This window comes from Perca fluviatilis, chromosome 13 (assembly GCF_010015445.1).
Source record: "Perca fluviatilis chromosome 13, GENO_Pfluv_1.0, whole genome shotgun sequence".
Lineage (NCBI taxonomy): Eukaryota > Metazoa > Chordata > Actinopteri > Perciformes > Percidae > Perca > Perca fluviatilis.
In genome coordinates this window covers 35,640,188-35,652,677 of record NC_053124.1, presented here as the reverse complement: position 1 = coordinate 35,652,677, position 12,490 = coordinate 35,640,188, and the positions used below count along the sequence as shown (strand labels likewise).

The 12,490-nt window shown below is 41.4% G+C and overlaps 1 protein-coding gene across 3 annotated transcripts in view; it reads left to right on the top strand.

Annotated features, from left to right (window-relative positions):
- The first annotated feature begins 6,855 nt into the window (after positions 1-6,855).
- The window catches only part of LOC120571432 (phosphatidylinositol 4-kinase beta-like), a 39,935-nt gene continuing 34,300 nt past the window's right edge, over positions 6,856-12,490 (top strand). For 2 of the 3 annotated variants that reach the window (XM_039820376.1, XM_039820374.1), the window contains exon 1: positions 6,856-7,133. The gene's annotated coding sequence lies outside the window, so the exon portion shown is untranslated. Of the gene's footprint in view, positions 7,134-12,224; positions 12,254-12,490 lie in introns of all 3 variants that reach the window. The other variant, XM_039820375.1, reaches the window with a different exon arrangement.

Sequence of the window (12,490 nt, the reverse complement as noted above, 5' to 3'; positions counted from 1 at the left end):
TCGCTAGAATCATCTAGCAGCTAGCTAACGTCAACGTTAGGTAGCCGCTAGCTAACGTCAAGGTTAGGTAACCGCTAGCTAACGCCAGCATTGGGTAACCGCTAGCTAACTTTAACGCTAGAAGGGTTTGTCGTGACTTTGCCCGGAACGCTAGCAAGTTGTGACTTGGAAGCTAAAAATTTCTTTAGCTGCAGCTCGCGAAAAAAAAAAAACATTGAAAAAAGCGGCGGGAAAAAAAAGCAACTACAAAGATGGCGGCGTTAGTCGCGGAGAATCTTTGACGAAGTCTGATTGGTTGTTTGAACGTGAAGCGACAGCTAAGGTGACGAGATGACGAGACGTCTGTACGACTGAGCTGATCTGGGTCAAACACACCAGTTACTGTGATGATGATGATGATGATGGTGAAGATGATGGTGATGATGATGGTGAAGATGATGATGATGGTGATGATGGTGGTGGTGGTGATGATGATGAAGGTGGTGATGAAGATGATGATGATGATGATGATGGTGGTCAACTCCCAGTCTAAACTGAAAGTAGCCCCTGTTTCCTGTCAGAGACACACTCAGAGTTTTTTAGGATTTAATTCCCTGAATTTGAGCGGTTGGAATGTAACTAAGTACATTTACTCCAGTTAGTTACTAGTTACTGTAGATACTCCACTACATTCATCTGTTACATCTTTAGTTACTAGTTACTGTAGTTACTCCACTACATTCATCTGTTACATATTTAGTTACTGTAGTTACTCCACTACATTTATCTGTTACATCTTTAGTTACTAGTTACTGTAGTTACTCCACTACATTCATCTGTTACATATTCTGTTACTGTAGTTACTCCACTACATTCATCTGTTACATCTTTAGTTACTAGTTACTGTAGTTACTCCACTACATTCATCTGTTCCAGCTTTAGTTACTTTAGTTACTCCGCTACATTCATCTGTTCCAGCTTTAGTTACTAGTTACTTTAGTTACTCCGCTACATTCATCTGTTACAGTTTTACTTACTAGTTACTTTAGTTACTCCGCTAAACTCATCTGTTCCAGCTTTAGTTACTAGTTACTTTAGTTACTCCGCTACATTCATCTATTCCAGCTTTAGTTACTAGTTACTTTAGTTACTCCTCTACATTCATCTGTTCCAGCTTTAGTTACTAGTTACTTTAGTTACTAGTTACTTTATTTTTAAGACGTTTTGAGTTTCTGAACATTCAAAGAAAAGCTACTTCATTTCCTGAGAAGAGAAAAAGTCCCTAATCACATTAATTTGCCCTGGCTTTATTTTCCTGCCACTTAGGAACTCTGGGTAATGGAGTCTTTAAAAGAGAACCTGAGTGAGCTTCTGACAGCAACATTCAGAGCCTCTCGTGCTGATATTTTCTGTTCCCTCCTCCGTGAATCGCTATCACGCTGTTTTTTCTTCAGCTGTTTGTACTCTAAAAAAATTTCAAAATAAAATAAAAATGAAATAAATCTTAGTGTTGATTTTATACTTTTTGTTTCAGTCCTTCCAGAAAAATGCCTGATGAGTTAAATAAATACACACACAAGCGCACACACAGTTATAAACTCATTGGTTATATATGTAGTGGGTGACAGAGACACAAACAAGCAGACACACACAAGCAGACACACACACGCAGACACACACACATACACAAAGGGAGGCGTATTTTGCCTAAGTACACACGCAAGCACACACACACAAGCACACACACACACAGTTATAATCTCATTGGTTATATATGTAGTGGGTGACAGAGACACAAACAAGCAGACACACACAAGCAGACACACACACGCAGACACACACAAACAGACACACACACGCAGACACACACAAGCAGACACACACAAGCAGACACACACAAGCAGACACACACACACAGACACACACACAAAAATGCACTTTGGCTGAGTTATGCGATCGCATAATCGCGTTTTTCGGGAGGGACTGGTTGTTACACCTTTACCTGGGGAGGGGTTGTTTAATACACCTTTACCTGGGGGGGGGGGGGGGTTGTTTTACACACCTTTACCTGGGGGGGTGGGTTGTTTAATACACCTTTACCTGGGGGTTGTTTTATACACCTTTACCTGGGGGTTGTTTAATACACCTCTACCTGGGGGGGTTGTTTTACACACCTTTACCTGGGGGGACAGGTTGTTTTACACACCTTTACCTGTGGAGAGGTTGTTTAATACACCTTTACCTGGGGAGGGGTTGTTTTATACACCTTTACCTGGGGAGGGGTTGTTTAATACACCTTTACCTGGGGGGAGAGGTTGTTTTACACACCTTTACCTGTGGAGGGGTTGTTTAATACACCTTTACCTGGGGAGGGGTTGTTTAATACACCTTTACCTGGGGGGAGAGGTTGTTTAATACACCTTTACCTGGGGAGGGGGGTTGTTTAATACACCTTTACCTTGGGGGGGTTGTTTTACACACCTTTACCTGGGGAGGGGTTGTTTAATACACCTTTACCTGGGGGGTTGTTTAATACACCTTTACCGGGGGGGTGGGTTGTTTAATACACCTTTACCTGGGGGGGAGAGGTTGTTTTATACACCTGTGTTGTTTTTTGTTTGTGAACCAGAGAAGAAGAAGGGATGGAGGAGAGAAGAAGAAGGGATGGAGGAGAGGGGAAGGGAAGGAGGAGAGGAGAAGAAGGGAAGGAGGAGAGGAGAAGAAGGGAAGGAGAGGAGAAGAAGGGAAGGAGGAGAGGAGAAGAAGGGAAGGAGGAGAGAAGGGATGGAGGAGAGGAGAAGGGAAGGAGGAGGAGAGGAGAAGAAGGGATGGAGGAGAGGGGAAGGGAAGGAGGAGAGGGGAAGGGAAGGAGGAGGAGAGGAGAAGAAGGGGAAGGAGGAGAGGAGAAGAAGGGAAGGAGGAGGAGAGGGAGAAGAAGGGAAGGAGGAGAGGAGAAGAAGGGAAGGAGGAGGAGAGAAGAAGAAGGGATGGAGGAGAGAAGAAGGGATGGAGGAGAGGGGAAGGGAAGGAGGAGAGGGGAAGGGAATGAGGAGAGGGGAAGGGAAGGAGGAGAGGAGAAGAAGGGAAGGAGGAGAGAAGAAGAAGGGAAGGAGGAGAGAAGTTAATGTGAATCTATTTTCCTACGCTGACTGACTGGAATAAAGGAAGTGACGTTCACTGGCAGCAAACAGAGTGTGTTTATTACACGCACACAGACACACACACACTAACACACACACAGACACACACTAACACACACAGTAACACAGACACACACACACACTAACACACACACAGACACACACTAACACACACACAGACACAGACACACACTAACACACACACAGTAACACAGACACACACACACACTAACACACAGACACAGACAGTAACACAGACACACACTAACACACGCACACAGACACACACAGACACAGACACACACACTAACACACACACAGTAACACAGACACACACACACTAACACAGACACACACACACACTAACACACACAGACAGTAACACACGCACACTATCACACACACACACTAACACACGCACACTAACACAGACACAGTAACACAGAGACACACACTAACAGACACACTAACACACACAGACACAGACAGTAACACAGACACACTAACACACGCACACTAACACACACAGTAACACACACACACACACAGTAACACAGACACACACACTAACACAGATACACACTAACACACGCACACTAACACACACACAGTAACACACTAACACACGCACACTAACACACACACAGTAACACAGACACACACACAAACACACGCACACAAACACACACAGAAAGATACACACTAACACGCACGACACTAACACACACAGTAACACAGACACACATAACACAGCACACTAACACACACACAGTAACACAGAGACACACACACACTAACACAGACACACACTAACACGCGCACACTAACACAGACACACACTAACACACACACATACAGTAACCCACACACACTAACACAGACACACACTAACACACACACTAACACACACATACAGTAACACACACACTAACACATAGACACTCAGACATATGCACACACAAACACACACACAGACACACACATACACAGTAACACAGACAGACACACACACTCTCTCACAGACACTCACACACACACACAGAGACACACACTAACACAGACACACACACACACTGTAACACACACACACTAACACACGCACACTAACACACACACAGTAACACAGACACACACACTAACACACACACAGTAACACACTAACACACGCACACTAACACACACACAGTAACACAGACACACACACTAAATACACACAGTAACACAGATACACACTAACACACGCACACTAACACACACAGTAACACAGACACACACTAACACACGCACACTAACACACACACAGTAACACATACACAAACTAACACACGCACACTAACACACACACAGTAACACAGAGACACACACACACTAACACAGACACACACTAACACGCGTACACTAACACAGACACACACTAACACACACACATACAGTAACCCACACACACTAACAACAGACACACACTAACACACACACACACACACACACACATACAGTAACACACACACTAACACATAGACACTCAGACATATGCACACACAAACACACACACAGACACACACATACACAGTAACACAGACAGACACACACACTCTCTCACAGACACTCACACACACACACAGAGACACACACTAACACAGACACACACACACACACACTGTAACACACACACACTAACACACACACATACAGTAACACACACACACTAACACAGACACACACTAACACACACACATACAGTAACACACACAAAACACACACATACACTAACACATAGACACTCAGACACATGCACACACAAACACAGACACACACACACACACAGTAACACGTATACACACACACACACAGAGACACACACACAGTAACACACACATGACATCATGCTCAGCTGTGTCATTTTCATTCAGTTTTCCACTCTTCCTTCCTTCCTTTCTTCCTTCCCTCCGTCCTTCCTTCCTTCCTCCTTATTTTCCATTTCTCTTTCATTTTATTTCATGTCCTTCTCCTTTTCCTTTTTCTTGCTCCCCCTTTGTTTATATTTTCTTTCTTTCTTTCATCCTCTCTTTCATATTCATCATTAAACCTGAAAGTCTTTGTTCAGGTGTACAACCAGCAGAATATTTCGGTCCAAACGGAACCAGAACCAGAACCAGAACCGGAACCAGCTGCTCCATCAGGTTAACCAGAGTCAAACCGGAACTGACGCGGTGCCCCTTCAAAATAAAAGCTCTGTGAACATGTGGAAATAGTGAAGTTAAAGGGAATTAAAATGCAATGTGTGTGTGTGCGTGTGTACGTGTGTGTGTGTGCATGTGTGGGTGTGTGTATATGTGTGTGTATGTGTGCGTGTATGGGTGTGTTTGTGTGTGTTTGTGCGTGTATGGGTGTGTGCATGCATGTGTTTATGTGTGTGTATGTGTGTGTGCATGCGTGTGTTTATTTGTGTATGTGTGCGTTTATGGGTGTGTGTATGTGTGCATGCGTGTATGCATGTGAGTGTGTGTATGTGTGTGTGCGCGTGTGTGTGCCTCTGTGTGTGCGTGCGTGTGTATGTGTGTGTGTGTGTGCATGCGTGTATGCATGTGAGTGTGTGTATGTGTGTGTGCGTGTGTGTGCGCATGCGTGTGTTTGTGTGTGTGTGTGCATGTGTGTGTTTATGTGTGTATATGTGCGTGTATGTATGTGTGTATGTGTTTGTGCGAGTGTGTGGGTGTTCCATGTGTGTGTGTGTTTGTGTGTATGTGTGTCTTCATGCGTGTATGGGTGTGTGTATGTGTGAGTGTATGCGTGTGTGTGTGTGTATCTGTCTGTGTGCGCATGTGTGTGTGTGTTTATGTGTGCATGCATGTATGCGTGTGTGTGTGTGTGTGTGTGTGTGTGTTAAACAATTAAAGGACATTTGGTAAAACTACAGGCTGTCAAGGATTGTTTTCAATATTCTACCGTATTAATTTACAGTTATATGGTGTAAACATGGACATAAAACCAATTTAATTGATTTTTAATTATTTTTTTAATCTTTTTTTTTTAAATAAAATAATTATTTTATAGATAGATTTTCATTTTTTTTAATATATATCAAAAGTTTTGTTATTATTTGATATAAAATCCATCTTATTTATAGAAATATTAAATTTTTTAAGATCAAATATTTTTTATTCATAGAAATATTATTTATTTCATGTTCAATCCAATATGCATTTCATCAATTTTATTTTTAGAAATAAATTCCATTTTATTTCTATTGGTACAAACCACTTTCAAATCCAAATTCATATTATTTTCCACTTTCCCATTTTTTGTTAACTTTTTATTTTATTTTTTAAATTGTTTTAGCTTCATTTTCTCATATATTTCCTGCTGCTGCACTGATTGCCACGGACGAAACGTCGTTGTGTTCATACAATGACAATAAAGCATCTTCAGAGAGTCACACACCCCCTCTCTGTAATCATCTCATCTCAAACATAGACAATCACTTCTCTTTTTTATTGCACTATTTGACATTAACACCGTACATTTCATATTTATATATTATTACTGTATATTTGTTTTTATTATATATGTTTAAAGTCTTGATAATATATGTTGTTTTTATTTGTTGTTTGTATACCTGGAGTGGTAACGAAAATAATTTCCCCCTGGGATTTTTAAAGTATTTCTGATTCTGATTCTGATTCCTGAATATGCTTTTATTGTGAAAGCAGTTAACCGGACGTGTCGTCGTTTCGGACTGCGGTCGTCTTGACCGACGTTGCGTCACTGCTGCTTTAAAGCAAGCAGAGTCGAGCTGTTCCGAACTCAGCCAGGCCACAAAATCCCGAACCAAAAAATGGCCCGCTTCAGAGCCTAAAGAAAGAAAAACCCGGACCAAAACCAAGGGCTAAAAGACCCGGACTAAACCCTGGATCAAAAGCCGCGATTCAACCCGGAAACCCCCGGGAAGAAAAACGGGATTAAACCCCGAGTCTCGGGACATTTAACCCGGAGCGAAGACGCTTCAGTGACTGGGTACGTCTCCCCTCTTCTGCGCATGTCCTTTATTTTCGTCTTAACTTTGCTACTTTTCTGTGTTTTTTTTTAACTCGGCTGAGTTAGCCGTTAGCCAGCCGTTGGATAGCCGTTAGCCGCTGGTTGATGGACGGTTGTCTGGAGGAGGGGGGCTGCGGGCCTGCTGCTGCTGCCCGGCTCTCCGCCTCCTTCCTCCGGCTTGTTTTCATCCGGAGGGAGCGGCTCTCCATTCTGCAGCAGCCTGTAAATAAACACTCACACAGGCGTAGATTTTCAGGGGGCCTCTGGGGGCGATTCTAGCTGCCTGGAACCTTTTTTAACATCATGTGTTTTAAACTAGGGCTGTGCTCGATTGAAGAAATTCTTAGTCGACTACACTCGTTCAACTGTATCGACTAATCGATTAGTTGATTTTAAATCGACAGATCTGTAAAATCTGAGTTTCTCCGCAAAGAGTCACGCTGAAAGGATGCATGTATTGAATAAGTTAACGCCTCCTTTTGCATATTTAAACACAACATTTCAGAAAACGTGTAATACAACAAATAATTGCCTTAATAAAAGTCATTAAAGTAGGTTTCACGGTGATATCTGTTAGGTAAAATGTCAACCCCAAACTTTAATTCTTGTGTTTACCGGAGATGTGCTCGTATGTTTCTTGGAAATAAGTCATTCAGCGTGAAAAAAGTATAAAACATGACTAATGGACTAAAGAAATCTAAGATGTCTAAGACCAAAACCACCGATTAGTCCACTAATCCACTAAGAGGGAGCAGCCCTATTTTAAACATTGTTCTACTGTGCTAATGGTGCATTTTAACATCATTTTGGACCAAAAAATGGTAGAAAATATTCTCTGAACTATGAAAAGAACCCTCGAGAAATGTGACTTAAATGTAAAAAAAAAAAAAATTGTCCAAATGAAATAAAAACGAATAATAAAAACGAATAATAAAAATACATCGGAATAAAGCGACAAAAAAATTGAAAACACGATTTTTTTAAAAACGTCCCAAAAAAAAGCAACACTAATCTCCAAATCGAAATAAAAGACCAATGGCTGACGAGCACTATTATCTAATAATGGGTCAATACCAAAAGGTGACGTGAGAACCTGCAGGCTGCTGATTGGTCGGAGAGAATCGTCACTAATCACCATTAGATATATATATATATATATATACATACATACATACATACATACATAACATACATACATACATACATACATATACGATTCTCTCCGACCAATCAGCAGCCCGCTGAGGTTCTCACGTCACCTTTGGTATTGCCTCAACTCACTGTAAACCTTGGACGGAGGTGAGAACTACATAAGTAACTGTTGGCAGGTACCAGGGTTTATGACAATGGAGAATTTCTTGCCTCTGTCGAAACTTTTAATCTAATAACACTAAAAAGTGGTCGTAAATTATCTACACCCGTGTTTCTCAAATGCAGCATGTAAATTCCCTAGGGTACTTCGTGAGGACTGTAGATCAATGTTGACCTAAATGACTAATGATGATAATAGATCCAGCTGTGTGTAATCAAGTTCCGTATAAATGCACCTGCTCTGTGATAGTCTCAGAGGTCCGTGTAAAGCGCGAGAGCATCATGAAGAACAAGGAACACACCAGGCAGCGGGATACTGTTGTGGAGAAGTTTAAAGCCGATTTGATACAAAAGATTTCCCAAGCTTTAAACATCCCAAGGAGCACTGTGCAAGCGATAATATTGAAATGGAAGGAGTATCAGACCACTACAAATCTACGAAGACCCGCCGTCCTCTAAACTTTCAGCTCATACAATGAGAAGACTGTCAGAGATGCAGCCAAGAGGCCCATGATCACTCTGGATGAACTGCAGAGATCTACAGCTGAGGTGGGGAGACTCTGTCCATAGGACAACAATCAGTGGTATACTGCACAAATCTGGCCTTTTATGGAAGAGTGGCAAGAAGAAAGCCATTTTTAAAGATATCATAAAAGTGTCGCTTAAAGTTTGCCAAAAGCCACCTGGGAGACACACCAAACATGTGGAAGAAGGTGCTGTGGTCAGATGAAACCAAAATCGAACTTTTGGCAACAATGCAAAACGTTATGTTTGGCGAAAGCAACACAGCTCATCACTGAACACACCATCCGCCGTTAACATGGTGGTGGCAGCATATGGTTTGGGCCTGCTTTTTTCAGCAGGGACAGGGAAGATGGTTAAAATTGATGGGAAGATGGATGGAGCAACAGGACCTTCTGGAAACCTGATGGAGTCTGCAAAGACCTGAGACTGGGACGGAGATTAGTTTCCAACAAGACAATGTCCAAAATAAAGCAATCTACAATGGATGGTTCACAAATAAACATATCCAGGTGTTAGAATGGCAAGTCAAAGTCAGACCTGTCCAATCGATATGTGGAAGAACTGAAAACTGCTGTTCACAAACGCCTCCTCCAACCTTACTGAGCTCGAGCTGTTTTGGAAGGAGGAATGGCAAAATGTCAGTTCTGTGTGCAAACTGATAAAGATACCCCGCGACTTACAGCTGTAATCGCGAAAGGTGGCGCTACAGTATTAACTTAAGGGGCTGATAATTTTGCACATAGTTTTTATTTGTTTAGTTTGAAATATCCAATAAATTGCCTCACTTCATGTTGTGTCCCATTGTTGTTGATTCTTCACAAAATTACAGTTTATATCTTTAGTTGAGGCCTGAAATGTGAAAAGCGAGTTCAAGGGGTACTTTCAAGCACGTACATACATACATACATACATATACGATTCTCTCCGACCAATCAGCAGCCTGCAGGTTCTCACGTCACCTTTTGGTATTGCCTCAGCTTACTGGGAACCTGGACGGAGGTGAGACTACATAAAGTACCTGTTGGCAGGTACCAGGGTTTATCACAACGGAGAGTTTCTGCCTCTGTAGAAGCTAGATCTTATCGCGACCAACCAGTGGTGTTTGTCTACACCAGTGTTTCTCAAATGGAGGTACGTGTACCCCTAGGGGTACTTTGGAGGACTGTAGGGGGTACGTGAGATATTTAACAAAATCTTTAATAGTTACGAGGCTGTTGTCCAGAACATTGTTCCTCTTTATGTAGACTTTTTCTTTCTACCAAAAATGTGACATTTATGTCTCTGTTTTTGAAGATTTTGATACTATTTTGACCTATTCTTGCCTTCCTTCCTTCTTTCTACCATCTTTTTCCATGTTTTTGTCTTTTTTTTTTTTTTTTACAGTTTTTGTCTCTTTTCCTCATTAGCATTTAAATGTTTTTTTTCAGTTACAAGGCTGTTGTTTAGTAAATCTATCTCTGACAGCGCTGTACTGTTCCTGTTTTATAGAGACTTTGTTTTTTCTACCGAAAAGGGGGGTACTTGGCTTAAAGAAAACAATTCAAAAGGGGTACATTGATAAAAGTTTGAGAACTTTTATCTATAAGATTAAAAAAAAAAAAAGGCGACAAACATTATTACATTATTATTACATTACATTTAGCTGACGCTTTTATCCAAGGCGACTTACAATTGCTATATATATTTCAGAGGTAACACTCCTCTGGAGCAACTAGGGGTTAAGTGTCTTGCTCAGGGACACATTGGTTGATGTATCGCAGTGGGAATCGAACCCTGGTATCCCACACCAAAGGCACGTGTTATATCCACTGCGCCATCACCACCCACCCAACATGGCGAAAGAATTACCAAAAAACATACAAAAAAGGCAACAAACATGCCAAAAGTATGCCCCCAAAAAAGCGACAAACGCGCTGAAAACATTGCACCAAAAAAGTGTAAAACATACATAAATATTTGCTCGGAGAAAACCAGAGACTAGTCTATACCGCAAACCCAGATTGGGGGGGTCAAACTCAACTTCCCATAGGGCCACACTGGAAAATGAGAAGCACACCAAGGGCCAGACATGGAGAGTTTATTGACAGGCTTTTATTTAGTCGAAAAAGTAAAATATATTAGACTGTATTATCGCACGTGTCATGTAGTCTTCTCACTCACAGTTATGTCGACATAAAGTCCTGAAGAAGTCAGGAGAAAGTTCCTCAGCCGTCGTAGAAAAGAAGCGCCCAAAAACGTCGGGAAAAAAGTGACAAAAACCTCAGAGAAAAATTACAAAAAAATTCGCCAAAAGTGGCAAAAACATCAGAAAAAATACACCAAAAGTGACAAAAGCATCAGAAAAAATTAAAAAAAATACACCAAAAGTGACAAAAACGTCAGAAAAAATAAAAACAAATACACCAAAAGTGACAAAAATGTCAGAAAAAATTACAAAAAATTCTAGGTGAGCCAAAATATATTGTGAACCTAAATTGATATGCGGGCCGGATCCTAATCTTCGAGGGCCCGGATTTGGCCCGCGGGCCTCGAGTTTGACATGTGTGGTTTAGATCATCAGCACCGATAATCGGCCGGTCGGACAGAGGCACTTTTTGGAGGGATAGGTAGGTAGGTAGGTAGGTAGATAGTACAGGATACTATTCTGTACTACTTTCTCAGCCACTCTCTCTGTTCGCTGATTGGACTGCCAAATATTTGGTCGGAGAAAACCCAAGAATATACCGCAAACCAGCCAAAAAAACTTTAAAAAAGGCGACAAACACGCCAAAAATAAACCCCAAAAAATGTTTAAAAAGGCAACAAATGCGCTGAAAAAATTGCCAAAAACTCAGAAAAATTGCCAAAAAAAAACTTTTAAAAAAGGCGACAAACACAGCAAAAATAACCCCCCCCAAAAAAAGTTTAAAAAGGCGACAAACGTGCTGAAAAAATTGCACCAGAAAAGTGTAAAAAGGCGTCAAAAACTTTCCAAAATAAACCCCATTCTTCTTTGTTTTATTTTATTTTTTTTACTATGCTGTACTACTATACTTTCTCAGCCACTCCCTCTGTTCGCTGAGTGGACTGCCAAATATTTGATTGAAATGAGTTGAAAACTCGAAAAAGGAGACACCAGCTGCTAATTCAGCCCAGTTGTGATTATTGGGGTGGGGGAGGGGGGGGGGGTTATAAACTGGGCCGAAGGTTGAAGTGCTCTGAACTCATCATCTGTTTGTTTCTGTTGATCATCAGACGACCAATCAGCAGCCGGCAGGTCAAAGGTCAGACAAACAGACACACGTCATCACAGCTGAAAGAAGTAGAAATACTCTGTTACAAGTTATAGTACTAACACTACACTGTATAAGTACTCTGTTACTGCACTTAAAACATGACTTCAACTAAATGTAGAGAAGAATCTGGATCAAAATAAACTTACAGTGCTGAAAGTGAAAGCTGTGATTCTGCAGAATGACGTCTTTTATGTGATAGTTTTTCTGATGATTTCAGCCGGCGAA